Source organism: Pleurodeles waltl, chromosome 10, assembly GCF_031143425.1.
Source record: "Pleurodeles waltl isolate 20211129_DDA chromosome 10, aPleWal1.hap1.20221129, whole genome shotgun sequence".
NCBI lineage: Eukaryota > Metazoa > Chordata > Amphibia > Caudata > Salamandridae > Pleurodeles > Pleurodeles waltl.
In genome coordinates, this window is record NC_090449.1 from 682,013,523 (window position 1) to 682,028,954 (window position 15,432).

The 15,432-nt window shown below is 44.3% G+C and overlaps 1 protein-coding gene across 1 annotated transcript in view; it reads right to left on the minus strand.

The window, feature by feature from the left end:
* ADARB2 (adenosine deaminase RNA specific B2 (inactive)) overlaps positions 1-15,432 on the minus strand; it is a 1,180,343-nt gene that overhangs the window by 236,614 nt on the left and 928,297 nt on the right. The gene's annotated exons all lie outside the window — the stretch shown is intronic.

The following is a 15,432-nucleotide window of genomic DNA, read 5'->3' on the forward strand; positions in this document are numbered from 1 at the left end:
CACTGTAAAGTCCACCCTACTGTAGCAGGATCTCCGGACCGTTGACGGGATTGTGTGACAACGCGGAGAGCTTAACTGTGCTTTGACCTGTAGTGTATAACAACCTCTGAATCTCAGAATTCAAGGTTCGGTGGTTCAGAAGAGCTGAGGAGGAACAGGCAACCTCGCGCGAGCTGATATTTGCGCCTTGTTCACACTTTTTGAAAATGCAGCGACTTCTCTAATGCCTGCGGCTCAATGGGAGCGAGCGGTGTCGAGGATGCTTATCCCTCAGCACATCTCCAGTCTTTTCTGCATTACCTCGTGCCACAGTAAAATGGCCATTCGATTGTTCATTGCGCAACACACTGGAAATCAAAGCAGTTCGCCTACGCAACAACAACAACAAAAAAACTATCAATAGGCCATCACCAACTGTATCTCACGCATGTAAGTTGAGGGCTACCATGAAAATATGTGGCAGCAGAGTGATTTAAGACAGAGAATTCCAGACATCCATATGTTCCATATGTTCTAAAAAAAGATAATGACACCGTAGGCTAAGTGCCCCTAACCTGAAATATGTAGCCTGCATGCTGTTCCCTGCTCGCACTGCCCGCTTCATTTGTGTTTGCCTGTTTGTGCTCTCCCTTCTGTTGCATATTGTAGGGGCCGACGAGCTGGAAGGCGATGCCTTCCTTTGTACTAATTTTTGTCCTGGAATGGATTTACTAGCAAGGGTCACGTGAAGGTACGTAGTATATTGCAGTGTCATGTGCAGCATATTTCAGGGACCATCATGTACACCTGATCCATCCAGGTAATACTGTTTTTGATAAATGTGACTCACTTCCACCAACACGCAATTTACAAAAATTTAAGTTTTTGCAGCTGGACATAATTGATATAAAAAGAGTGGTACTGAGCTATGTTTCCGAATATAGTTTGCTGTCTCACTGAAGGCAAAAGATACTTAAGGCGTAATTCTCCCCAAAATAACCACTTCTCAATCTCTTCTAAATGAACAGGAAAGTCAAATGAACGCAATGCAGTATTTTCAATCTTGAAACACTTTTATGAATATTTTGGGCCATTAGCTTGTTTTTCTAAACCTATCTCACGATGCTACCAGCTGTCTTGTTTGTATCAAATGTGACTTACGAGACAGAGTTTTCCGCTTAGTACTAGGCCGCAAGACAGATGGGGTGTTTCTTGCATCATGTCACATTGGAAAGGTACTTACTGGTAGGATCCTGAAAAGCTGCGGAAAAATGGCGCGAAAACAGGAAGTTTGCCTTCCCTTTCATTTAGCGTGGGGAGGTTCGGGTAAATGGTCTCTCAATAATCAGAGGTACTCTTTTCACGCAAACATTAACGATGTCAAAATGCCAGGATTTGTAATCGCGTGGTACATTCCATAAAGAGCATGGAGAACACCTGGATGTGGCAATGGTTAGGAACTGACGATTACTGAGGCGTGGTTCTGTTTCAAAGGCACGCTGAATACCATGGTGCCTCAGAATGTCAGTGATGAATTATTAATAAAGCTTTTATTGACGTTTCAGAGGGCAATATCGTAAGATAAGGGCTCACTTCAAGTTGTGAATGTTGAGCTGAACGGGAAGAGGCATACAAAACAGATGAGGTTCAGTCATCTCAATCATCTGGACCTATCGATGGTTAAATAGTGCTAGTTGAATATTTTAGAGGAGGGCAGCTGGTTTTTAGAAAATCTTAAATTTACAAAAAGCAGCATAAACTGTGTTCTTTTGCTCAATATGCTTGGTAAGAATTGTCGATTATCGAGGTATATTGTGTGACACTGTAAAATGTGCTTTGGAGTGAGTTATACAACAATAGTTGGATTTGTCACTTTCTAACTGGCTGGAAGAGTATTATATTAAAGTACAGAAGGCAGGCCTTTATAGCTAGTTAGTGCACTCTTTTGGGTGAATTGACTAGTCAGCAGCTGTGTCTGAAAATCAGATTGAATGTCCTAGAATCTGATTGCACCACTACTGCAAATTACCATTTAATTTGCCTTTTCTTGAAGCATTATTCAGTCAATACTGCTCTGTTTTAGGGAAGAATCAACCATAAAAATGAAATATGAGGAAGATCTTCGGAAAGGTGTGCTTCAATCAGTGGCTAATTTGGGCCAGTGGCTGGAGGTGCAAGACTCCAGCACTCATTTTCCAGGAGTTATTTTTCTTCTTCAAACTTTGTGCCAAGGAAAAAAGAGAAAGACTAAAAAAGGGAGGTATAACAGAGGAAAAGGAAACTAGGATGCATAGTAAAGGTGGAAAGACGGGGTGCAAGAGTAAATTTAAAAGACAGAAAGTGTAGGTGCTGGAAAAAAGAGGCATACCATGGAATCAATTCTAGGAATCCTTGGGATCTGGCAACACTGGCATTCAGCAACGCTTGTAATGGGTTAATAAGTAAAACGTGGGCCCTGCACTGATATATTTTTATTTAAGCTCTGCTATCAACCATCTTTTCTTTAAAGATCAGCACACGTGCATGAAAAAATGTCCTTGCATAATTGGAGGCCAATAAACAGTAATCATAGACTGAGCCACTCATTTCAACTCTTTTCCATCTGCCAAAGTCAAAACGAAGGTCTACTCAATTGACGGCTAGGCCACACGCTTTCTACACTATGATGGTTTTCAAACGCTGGGAAAAATCACTCCACACACTATGCAACCCTTACTTTTCTGTCATACTACCGGCATTTATAGATCTCAGCCGATCATGGCACCAATATAAGATATGCATAAATCAGTACTTTGCAGTTTTTGGCCATATTTATCATTGTTTCACACAACACAGCGTGACACCTTCCTGTACTGTGCTGTATGATAGGGAGAGGGCAGGAATGCACCATATCTACCAAGGTATGGTGCATTCCTGATCTCTGCCTGCCACACAAACTAATGCTTAGTGCCAACATAGGCAGGATTGTTTTTGTGCAGAAAGGGGACACCTTCCTGTATAAAAACATTCCTCTGATGCATTTTCCTCTTTCTACCCGTATGTCCCATTCTGACCCATTCCCAGGTCTACCAGTGTTGGTAAATCTCGGAATGCTTCAGAATACGTGGGTGAATGAGTGGGAACACCCACACTCCACCCATGGAACGTCTCCTTGGCGCAGAGTAACACAAGGAAGCAACTTGTGCTGCCTTGCATTACTTCAGATTTACCAAGCCAGGCAGGGCCACGCAGAGTGCGGCTTGGTAATTCTTATTTAGGTTTTGTGTTGCCCTTGCATCGGTGCTTTAAATGGAAATGACGAAGTGCAGGTACTCACTCTTCGGAGTACCTGTTTGCCCTTGAAAAGTGCCGGTACTCTCCAATTAAATGCATTGCAGCAGTGCTGAGAAGTGCAGGCACTCTCACTTCCAAATTAAAGAAGTGCCGGTACTCAGTACTGGACAGTACTTGCCCATTTAAAGCACTGCCATGCATGGCGCAAGGCAACGCAAAACTGCGATAAATATGGCCCTCCATTTCTCGAACTCATAAGGGCAAACCTGATAAGTAAAGTTTTGTTACTTTGTTTTCAACACCCGCCCAATTTTTAGTTACACGCAGAAAAGATAAAGTTTTAACGAGACGCAAAATAAATACAAACGTCGAGCTCCGCACCGCTACCCAATTTCCCATCTGATATCCGGAAAATGGACACTTCAATGATGCTCTTTAAACAGAATAGAAAGGGAGGAAACAATTGCTGCCTGCGTTTAAACTGTCAAGATATATCAAGAGCAAATGGGAAAATAGTGTTTAAATATCAGCCTCATCTTTTTCACATTGATAATGCGATTTGTGCATGTGCGAGGGGGCTTTGGAAATGGAAGCGAATAAATGGGACGGGTGACAGCCGCGCTCTATTGTTTCCGGTAATTTTGGTGCGCGGTAAATGGATGCACATAGCTGTTAATTATGTCTAAAACATGCCTGAGCAGAAAATCTATTAGCGTCTGAATAAAAAAGGGAGAACAATTTCTCAGAGCAGACTCCCTTTCTCCTGCTCTCAAGAGAGAAAATGTCTCAGAGCCAATAGCTTCTGTCAGGCCATTGTTTTCACTTCCCTAGGCTAGTCTACAAAAAACCGCTGTGGTGGCCAAAGGTATCCTGTCTTTTGTTAGCTCATTGGGCTAATCAGAAGCATGCCTGTACATGCTGCATCCTTAGCGGTCGGGGTCAATAATAAAGGGTGGCGCATTATAGCGTGGTTGCCACATTTCCACACGTCAATACCATATAACCACCGAATGTTTGGGAGGAATGGATCCATGCAAGATTTTATCTTGCGCCTTAAATTTATGAATGGGCACAGTTGCGAGGTATGGAGACTCAAAACATATTTTTTTCTTTGGAGAGTTTCTATTATGCGTAGCTCCTGCAGATAATGAAGGGCAGTGTTAGCGGGGAGTAGCAGCTAGGGGCAACTGGAAGACTCAGCAGCAATCCCCTGTTTCCTCTGCTATGAGACCCCGACTCAGCAGCAGAAAGATTCCCAGATGGCCAGTCCTCCTATGCCCCGCCATCAACCCATAAGGCGTACTGAAGCAATGAATGATTACTTGGGTGGGGGAAGGAGGCGTAGGTTGCGGGGTGGTGTGAGAGGGGGGCGAGGGCAGGGGAGAGGGTCACTGGAGGAAGAGTGAGGTGTGAGGATGAAATGTTTTTTCCTACATTTTCTGTAGTACAAGGAAATCAGTGATCTTTGGCTAAACGTATTGAGACCAAAACTGAATGAGTTAACTCTATAATGCAGCAGAGCCTGCTGAAAGGCTGGCATAGATTTGGCCCTTCCTGACCAGAGCTGGACACTTCTCATATAGGCAGTTCTGAGATTTCCTTTTGCAAAACATTATCAGTTGTGTTTAGTCCAACTAGTTAACTCAACTTCAAACAAAGACTACACGTCCCAGAATTGGTGCATATAACCTACAAAAGTACAAGTACAGGTATTATAATGCTTAGGGGATTTATTGCACAAAGTAATCAATAAGCAATAAACAAATGATTAACTAAAAGCTGGTCCTACTAGACACCCTTTTATGGGATTTGCAGTAATACAGATTCTAGGGTAAACATATGTTTGTGGCCGAAATGTAATTCCAATTTGTGCATGAAGGCTATACTCATGATTTTATTATCTCCATGTGCATTATGCCACGAAAAACCTGACAAATGTGTGTGAGGAAACTAGTAATGGCTCTGTAATTTCCCATCCCAGAATTACTGATCCCTGAATTCTTGGCAATTTCAAATCAGTTGTAGAATTACCGATGTGGTAACAGTGGTTCATTTAAAATGAGGCCCAAGCAGGTATGTTTTACCACTTTCCATCAATGACAGAAGGGTAACACTCTAGAGACTTTGTGGAGATTATCCAACAACTGCAAACTTGTTTGTCGCAAGGGGCAAGGAGAGCAATAAACAAATACGAATACAATGAGATACAATACTTAACCCAGTTTCAAATAATCTTACAAAACTGTTATACATAAATATAACCCAGAGATCTACTGGGGCAACTAGAATATAGACGTATTTACTCTTCCTTACATATAATAAAGATAAAAAAGCAGGTTTGATAAAACTGTCATCCTTTAATGCACAAAGGTGGCAATCACGTGTCATACATGCACCATGCTAGACACATTGTGTAACCCACTTGTTTGGTTATTGTACAGCACCCCAACATATTTGTAAGAAATGCAGTCACCTCTGTGTCCTCTTTTGTGGGACCTCTCTGATAATGATAATGGTGCATAGATATTACGTTTTTTTGCTGCCTACTCAGAAACATGAATTTTGGAGAGACTCCCACAAAAAGCAGGTTTACAAGAGAATACTGAAAATTATACAGGGTGCTACAAGATGGATGGCTGGAGCACCACTGAGCCATAACGGTGTATTGAAACCAAAATCCCTATCTGAGATTAGATTCACACCATGGGTTTTATACAGCCAAACCGTTCAATAAACACCAAATAGTACTTTGGATGAAAACCTAGTCTAAAATATATTGGATTAGAATACCTCATCCGAACAATCACATTTTATGAATTATTGAAGGGAGCACAGACTGAGCTTCACACTGACGTTAAGCATGACACGGCCTGTCACATGCAGTATTGATAAATGATACCATACACTATAGAGAAAATTGAACAGTTTATGATATCCTTCACACTAGAAAAAAATAGAATACAAATTCTCAAGGTTATGGTAATTAGCAAGAGCTCACTGGCTTACAGCTATGCTCAGATCTGCATGTCTGCACAGTCATCTGGTTTTGCTTCTGGTAGATGCAAGCTCTAGGATCCATTGATTCCACAATGAGATAGTGAATTTGCCATCCAGCACAATCATTCCAGCACATCAATCTTTGTCCTTAAATTGCTGACCTCTTCAGCCTACTAGAGCAAGTTCTACGGATCATCCTTATCTTATTTTCTTAAAGGCTATAGTGGTTGTTGGTCCAGTCCCTCTCTGCAGCGCCATACATGGACCTTTTGCCTTTTCCCTCCACTTTTTGCTGAATTCATTTGTGCTGACTTTAGGATTCTGTGCAATTTACCACTTCTAACCAGTGCTAAAGTGCAAGTGCTCTGTGTACTAAAACATGGTGACACTGGCTTCTCCACAATTGGAATATTAAATTTACTTGAAAGTCCTTAGTAAAGCACCCTATGTGTGCTTAGGACCTGTAAATTAAATGCTACCATTATGGTATCCCCTTAAACATCTCAGGCCTGCCACTTCAGAGCCTCTGTGTGAAGGTTTCCAACTGCCATTTCGACCTGGCGAGTGCACACACTGAAGGGCAGGGCTAGCGGTGAGGGGCCACTAAGGGAAACTGGAAGACTCAGCCAAAATCCCCTGTTTCCTCTGCTATGAGCCCCAACTCAGCAGCAGAAAGACTCCCAGATGGCCAGACCTCCTCTGCCCCAACATCAACCAATAAGGTGTACTAAAGCAATTTATGATTACCTGGGTGGGGTAAGGTTGTGGGGTGGCAGGGCAGTGGGTCACTGGAAGAAGAGTGAGAATGAAGTGATTTTCCTACATTTTCCATAGTCCAAGGAAATCAGTGATCTTTGGCTAAACTTATTGAGACCAAAACTGGATCATTGAACTCTATAATGCACCTTCTACTTATTGAATTTTGGTTGTTTTGGTCTTGTTTTACTCAAATAAATATTCACTATTTTTCTAGGCTAGTGTAAAGTCTTTGCATGGTCTTTTCACTGTGTTATTGTAATTTAAGTGCTGTACAAACTCTTTACGCATTGCCTCTTTAGTTAAGCCTGACCTTTCTGTACCAAGATGCTAGAGGGTGAGCACAGGTTCATTTAGATAGTGTGTCTGACTTGCCCTGACCAGGATTGTGGTCCCTACTTGGCCAGGGTGCATACCTTTGCAACTAGAGACCCCATTTCTAACAGTGGTAGAGTGGAATTGCTACTGAGATTTGACTGGAGGCCGGAATAGTTTCTGATCTGTTCTGATCATTGTGGAGAGCCAACAGCTTCTTTGTCACTGTGTGAAAAATGCTTTTCAGCCATGTGTGCCATGTGAAAGGCTTTTCACAGGCTATGTATCAAGATAGTAGTACAGGGTGTTGACACACTTTGTGTTGTCCAACAGCAGGACTTGGCCAATTGCCTTTCCATAAAAGCTTTGTAGATCAGGAGTCCTCATCACTAAATAGGCTGCTTGGACAGCCAACTGTAAAGGAGCCTAAGAGGCAGCCAAAGATTCACAGAAGGCCTGGCCACTGTTCTTTCTTAATCTTGGCATATGGACCAACCAAATTGCAAGAGACAGTCTGGTTTTCAGAATGAGCAAACAATACCCACAGTAGTTCTTTTTATGCATGTTTGTCATACATATTCTTTGTGGATATTCTGAAAATCTGATAGGATTGTCTCCTTTGGTGGTCGACAAGCAGAACAGTAGATGTTTCCAAACGTCAAGAAATAATTTTTGTAGCTCGGTCAGGAGCACTAGAATTATAGGATTCTGCAGGTGCAAATATGGATTTGCAACGTTTACCACATACTCCAGCATCTTCTGAATAATCTGCATAATATGAATAATCTGCATAAAAGCTTTTTCCAGCTCAAATGGATCAAAAGTTACTAAAATCACTTCGATATGTGCTGCCACGCTTTGGAAGGTTGTTTGCAAAAGTTGATCGTTCACATCTCAGTTGCTTATTCCTTGATCTGAGTGGTGAACTAGAACTCATGAGATGAAGCCTTTGTCCAGCCAGTATTAACTTGTGTGAACATGTCAAAATAATGAAGTACTACTACAACAAATTGTGCTACATTACACTGCATGATTTGCTTTTTCTGGTTGCATAATTTAATCAATCCTGTTGCATAATTTGGACGAGTCCTGCTGCACAATTCCAGTAGTCCTGATCTTGGTGCATCAACCGAACAGATTTCCACAAAAAATTACACAGTGCTATACATATATATATATATAAATAGCAGCATAAATATATGCAGGATTTTGTAATGAACATAGAGTATACCTGATCTCATTAAATTGAAGGTTTGTCGTATATCAATTTACTGATCACAGCACACATTATATACCACAATGCAATTCACAGATCTTCGCACTGATGTATAATTCAGCATGCAGAAACTAATTGAAAATGGCTATGTACTTAGGTACTAGTAAAGTGAATGCTAACAGGCAGATAAGGAGCATGATATGATTAGAAAAGCTAAACCTGCCATTAACCGATTTATAGTCCTTCTAGTTTTGTCATTATTATTCTATTTTGTAATTTGGAGCTATCTTTCCTAATTTGTATAGGATCACTTGCACATGCGAGGCTGCATTCTGCATTCAGTGCATTTATGCCATAACAATGACATGTATTAGAGAAAAAACATAATGCATGTAAAAAATATTACAATCATGATTCCAAGCCATAGTCAGTGTATGCATAGGAGAAGATATTGACCAAAAAGACGTGTATTTAGAAATAACTTTACGCATAATGAAAGTTGGTCTGATCATAAACCATGTTTTTTGTATGTAATCAAATGCCCTCAGTGAGGTACAGAAAGTCAGTCATATTCAGCACTGATGGCCAGGGATTGAGATAGGAATGTAAAGAAATTGGAAACAGCAAATAGGTTAAGTAGACAACTTACTATGGTATTACCTCCAAATTCAGCGACCATCCCCAAGCTCTATAAACTGGAGGCAGCCTAACTGGTACATCAGCATCAAAGAAGCACAAATCAAAACCTGACTGAAGGTAAGGTATGATTGTGAATGGGAAGAAGGTTGTGCAACTTTTAGAAATGTAGGAGTGACCAAGAGCTTTGAATTTTACTTTGGTACATTCCAAATATTCTAGTGAAATGTAATTCAACCTCACCCCTTAACTCCAACTCCTGTTGCATGACTCTTTAACTGCACCTGCCAACATCCCCTTCACTGCAATCCAGTCAACTCCTATTATCACAGGTTTCCTTCAAGTCTTTTGAATTCTTAAGTTTCACCAGGAGGTATGGTCTCACCCTAGAAAGTTACAGGGTAAAACTTTGGAGAGTATTAAACTTGGTTCTCAAACTTGGGTGCTGTATGTTGATTCCTTTTCCAGAGCACTGGAAGGTTGGGTGAAGGGCAGCAAGGTAACAGACAATTGGGGACTGTACATTTTGATTGCAAAGGAGCACTTGCCTAGTCTTTGTTTTCCAGGGCTGCGCCAGCACTTGATTGACAGCAAGCTTACAGATCCCAGGAAGCTTGCCAAGGAGGTGAATGCCTGGCTCAGCACCAGGGTCCAAAAGAAGTTGTATGTGGGAGACTCAGTCAAGGGTGGGCAGGGTCCCCAACAGAAGAAGGAGGGGGAGGACAAGGGAGAGACAGACAGGTCCCAGGATAAGGGGGGAGAAAAAGTTTCCATGTCTGTAAAGAAATGGCTCCCTGTTGCAGTTACCCCCCACTTTTTGCCTGATACTGATGCTGACTTGACTGAGAAGTGTGCTGGGACCCTGCTAACCAGGCCCCAGCACCAGTGTTCCTTCACCTAAAATGTACCATTGTATCCACAATTGGCACACCCTGGCATTCAGATAAGTCCCTTGTAACTGGTACTTCTAGTACCAAGGGCCCTGATGCCAAGGAAGGTCTCTAAGGGCTGCAGCATGTCTTATGCCACCCTGGAGACCTCTCACTCAGCACAGACACACTGCTTGCCAGCTTGTGTGTGCTAGTGAGGACAAAACGAGTAAGTCGACATGGCACTCCCCTCAGGGTGCCATGCCAGCCTCTCACTGCCTATGCAGTATAGGTAAGACACCCCTCTAGCAGGCCTTACAGCCCTAAGGCAGGGTGCACTATACCATAGGTGAGGGTACCAGTGCATGAGCATGGTACCCCTACAGTGTCTAAACAAAACCTTAGACATTGTAAGTGCAGGGTAGCCATAAGAGTATATGGTCTGGGAGTCTGTCAAACACGAACTCCACAGCACCATAATGGCTACACTGAAAACTGGGAAGTTTGGTATCAAACTTCTCAGCACAATAAATGCACACTGATGCCAGTGTACATTTTATTGTAAAATACACCACAGAGGGCACCTTAGAGGTGCCCCCTGAAACTTAACCGACTGTCTGTGTAGGCTGACTAGTTCCAGCAGCCTGCCACACCAGAGACATGTTGCTGGCCCCATGGGGAGAGTGCCTTTGTCACTCTGAGGCCAGTAACAAAGCCTGCACTCGGTGGAGATGCTAACACCTCCCCCAGGCAGGAGCTGTAACACCTGGCGGTGAGCCTCAAAGGCTCACCCCTTTGTCACAGCCCAGCAGGGCACTCCAGCTTAGTGGAGTTGCCCGCCCCCTCCGGCCACGGCCCCCACTTTTGGCGGCAAGGCTGGAGGGAACAAAGAAAGCAACAAGGAGGAGTCACTGACCAGTCAGGACAGCCCCTAAGGTGTCCTGAGCTGAAGTGACTCTAACTTTTAGAAATCCTCCATCTTGCAGATGGAGGATTCCCCCAATAGGGTTAGGATTGTGACCCCCTCCCCTTGGGAGGAGGCACAAAAAAGGGTGTACCCACCCTCAGGGCTAGTAGCCATTGGCTACTAACCCCCCAGACCTAAACACGCCCTTAAATTTAGTATTTAAGGGCTACCCTGAACCCTAGAAAATTAGATTCCTGCAACTACAAGAAGAAGGACTGCCTAGCTGAAAAACCCCTGCAGAGGAAGACCAGAAGACGACAACTGCCTTGGCTCCAGAAACTCACCGGCCTGTCTCCTGCCTTCCAAAGATCCTGCTCCAGCGACGCCTTCCAAAGGGACCAGCGACCTCGACATCCTCTGAGGACTGCCCCTACTTCGAAAAGACAAGAAACTCCCGAGGACAGCGGACCTGCTCCAAGAAAAGCTGCAACTTTGTTTCCAGCAGCTTTAAAGAACCCTGCAAGCTCCCCGCAAGAAGCGTGAGACTTGCAACACTGCACCCGGCGACCCCGACTCGGCTGGTGGCGATCCAACACCTCAGGAGGGACCCCAGGACTACTCTAAGACTGTGAGTACAAAAACCTGTCCCCCCTGAGCCCCCACAGCGCCGCCTGCAGAGGGAATCCCGAGGCTTCCCCTGACCGCGACTCTTTGAATCCAAAGTCCCGACACCTGGGAGAGACCCTGCACCCGCAGCCCCCAGGACCTGAAGGACCGGACTTTCACTGGAGGAGTGACCCCCAGGAGTCCCTCTCCCTTGACCAAGTGGAGGTTTCCCCGAGGAACCCCCCCCTTGCCTGCCTGCAGCGCTGAAGAGATCCCTAGATCTCCCATTGACTTCCATTACAAACCCGACGCTTGTTTCTACACTGCACCCGGCCGCCCCCGCGCTGCTGAGGGTGAAATTTCTGTGTGGGCTTGTGTCCCCCCCGGTGCCCTACAAAACCCCCCTGGTCTGCCCTCCGAAGACGCGGGTACTTACCTGCAAGCAGACCGGAACCGGGGCACCCCCTTCTCTCCATTCTAGCCTATGTGTTTTGGGCACCACTTTGAACTCTGCACCTGACCGGCCCTGAGCTGCTGGTGTGGTGACTTTGGGGTTGCTCTGAACCCCCAACGGTGGGCTACCTTGGACCAAGAACTAAGCCCTGTAAGTGTCTTACTTACCTGGTTAACCTAACAAATACTTACCTCCCCTAGGAACTGTGAAAATTGCAGTGTCCACTTTTAAAACAGCTATTTGTGAATAACTTGAAAAGTATACATGCAATTTTGATGATTTAAAGTTCCTAAAGTACTTACCTGCAATACCTTTCGAATGAGATATTACATGTAGAATTTGAACCTGTGGTTCTTAAAATAAACTAAGAAAAGATATTTTTCTATATAAAAACCTATTGGCTGGATTTGTCTCTGAGTGTGTGTACCTCATTTATTGTCTATGTGTATGTACAACAAATGCTTAACACTACTCCTTGGATAAGCCTACTGCTCGACCACACTACCACAAAATAGAGCATTAGTATTATCTCTTTTTGCCACTATCTTACCTCTAAGGGGAACCCTTGGACTCTGTGCATACTATTCCTTACTTTGAAATAGTGCATACAGAGCCAACTTCCTACATTGGTGGATCAGCGGTGGGGTACAAGACTTTGCATTTGCTGGACTACTCAGCCAATACCTGATCACACGACAAATTCCAAAATTGTCATTAGAAATTGATTTTTGCAATTTGAAAAGTTTTCTAAATTCTTAAAAGTCCTGCTAGGGCCTTGTGTGTTAAGTCCCTGTTTAGCATTGTCTTTTTAGAGTTTAAAAGTTTGTTAAAAGTTTGAATTAGATTCTAGAAACAGTTTTAGATTCTTAAAAAAGTATTCCAACTCTTAGCAGAATAATGTCTGATACAGAGATGCAGGTGGTGGAACTCGACACCACACCTTACCTCCATCTTAAGATGAGGGAGCTAAGGTCTCTCTGTAATATAAAGAAAATAACCATTGGCTCCAGACCTACCAAAATTCAGCTCCAGGAGCTGTTGGCAGAGTTTGAAAAAGCCAACCCCTCTGAGGATGACTTCACAGAGGAAGAAATTAGTGACTTGGAGGGCAATTCCCCCCTTCCAGTCCTAAATAGGGAGACCAGGGCCTCTCAAGCCCTGTCTCCAAAAATGATAGTCAGAAATGTTGCTTCCCTCACAGGAGGGTCCAGCATTTCTGAAATCACTGAGGATGCTCTCAGTGAAGATGACCCCCTGTTAGCCAGGATGGTCAAAAGATTGGCTTTGGAAAAGCAGCTCCTAGCCATAGAAAGGGAAAGAAAAGAGATGGGCCTAGGTCCCATCAATGGTGGCAGCAACTTAAATAGGGTCAGAGATTCTCCTGACATCCTAAAAATCCCCAAAGGGATTGTAACAAAATATGAAGATGGTGATGACATCACCAAATGGTTCACAGCTTTTGAGAGGGCTTGTGTAACCAGAAAAGTGAACAGATCTCACTGGGGTGCTCTCCTTTGGGAAATGTTCACTGGAAAGTGTAGGGATAGACTCCTCACACTCTCTGGAAAAGATGCAGAATCTTATGACCTCATGAAGGGTACCCTGATTGAGGGCTTTGGATTCTCCACTGAGGAGTATAGAATTAGATTCAGGGGGGCTCAAAAATCCTCGAGCCAGACCTGGGTTGATTTTGTAGACTACTCAGTAAAAACACTGGATGGTTGGTTAACTGGAAATGAAGTGTGTGACTATGTTGGGCTTTATAATTTGTTTATGAAAGAACACATTTTAAGTAACTGCTTCAATGAAAAGTTGCATCAGTATCTGGTAGACCTAGGTCCAATTTCTCCCCAAGAATTGGGAAAGAAGGCAGACCACTGGGTCAAGACTAGGGTAACCAAAACTTCCACTGGGGGTGACCAAAAGAAAGGGGTTACAAAAACTCCCCAGGAGAAAGTGGGTGACACTAGAAACAAAGAAAAAGAGTCCTCTGTACGCCCCCAAAAACCAGAACAGGTGGGTGGGCCCCAAGACACAACCCAAAACAAAGGTGGGTACCAGGGTAAGAACTGGGATGCCACTAAGGCCTGGTGCCACAACTGTAAACAGTCTGGGCACCACACCAAGGACACTTCTTGTCCCAAAAACAAACCCCAGAACAAAATTCCTGGGGTAACCAGTGTAGCCATGGGAGATGACTCCTCAGATGAGGAGGTCTTCCTAGCCTTCAACTGGAAACAGGGCCCAACAGGTGAGTTGGAGATTCCAGAGGGAAGCAGACACTTCCACCACCTACTGGTGAATGGAATCCCAACCACTGCCCTGAGAGACACTTGTGCCAGTCACACTATTGTGCATGACAGGCTGGTGCTCTCAAACCAGTACATCCCAGGTGAGACTGCCAGGGTAAGAGTTAGCCTAGACAGGGTCACTAAGAGGCCTGTGGCTTTAGTACCCATAGAAGTGGGTGGCACTCTTAGCTGGAGAAGGGTAGTAGTCAGTACAGACCTCCCCCTTGATTGTCTCCTTGGAAATGACTACCCAGAGGTTAGTCAGAGCCCAAGAGAGGAACTGGTCCAGTGCCAGTCCTCTCCCAAGGATTCTGGAAGTCCTGCCTCTGCAGTAAATGCAAGCAGGCCCCAGAAGAAGAAGAAAAGAAAACAGAGTAGGAAGGGTGGACAACCTTTAGCCAAGGTTACAGCAAGCCAGGGAGATTCTGCTCCAGTAGGGGAGAACTCCAAAAATGGCCCTGATAAAGTCCAACCTGACCCACAAGAAGTCCTGGCTAGTCAGGCAACTGTTAAACCTGAGTGGGTGGCTCCTCAGCTAACAGAAGAAAGAGTGGAAGAAGGGTGTTTACTACAAAATGTGGTAACCCCCCACTCTAATACAGCAGACAGGCACCCTGAACCCAAAGAAGCCTGTAACTTAGCCCCTTCCCTTGTAGGTGAAGAGCTAAAGGTGTGGTTCTGGGCACTGACAGCTGTCAGTGGCCTCTGCTGGGTGTTAGCCTTTATGGCTGCACTATCCTTGGCATGGTGGTCAGACCCCATGCCAAATAGCAAGTTAGGCCCCCTGACCCTGTTGGTCATGGTGGGGTTACTCCAGCTCTGGGTAACCTCTTTGGGTAAGCTAGGGATGACCCTGGCTAAGATAAGATTAGCAGAGGTGGATACCTCTAAACCCAAAATAAAAAGAATGGGTGGAGACATTGAAGAGGCAGACAAGAGGCAATTCAGACTAGGTCCTATCACTGTGGAAGTGGGTCAGTTCCCCAAAGGGAATGACCTGAACAGAAGGATGTAAGGCAGAGTAGGCCCTGCAACTAACCAGCCTATTTCTCCTACTCTTCCTCGCCTGACAGACTAGGAAGACTCTCCCAGCTTGGGCTGAGTCTCCTGGCCTGTGGGCTGAGGGGGGCTTG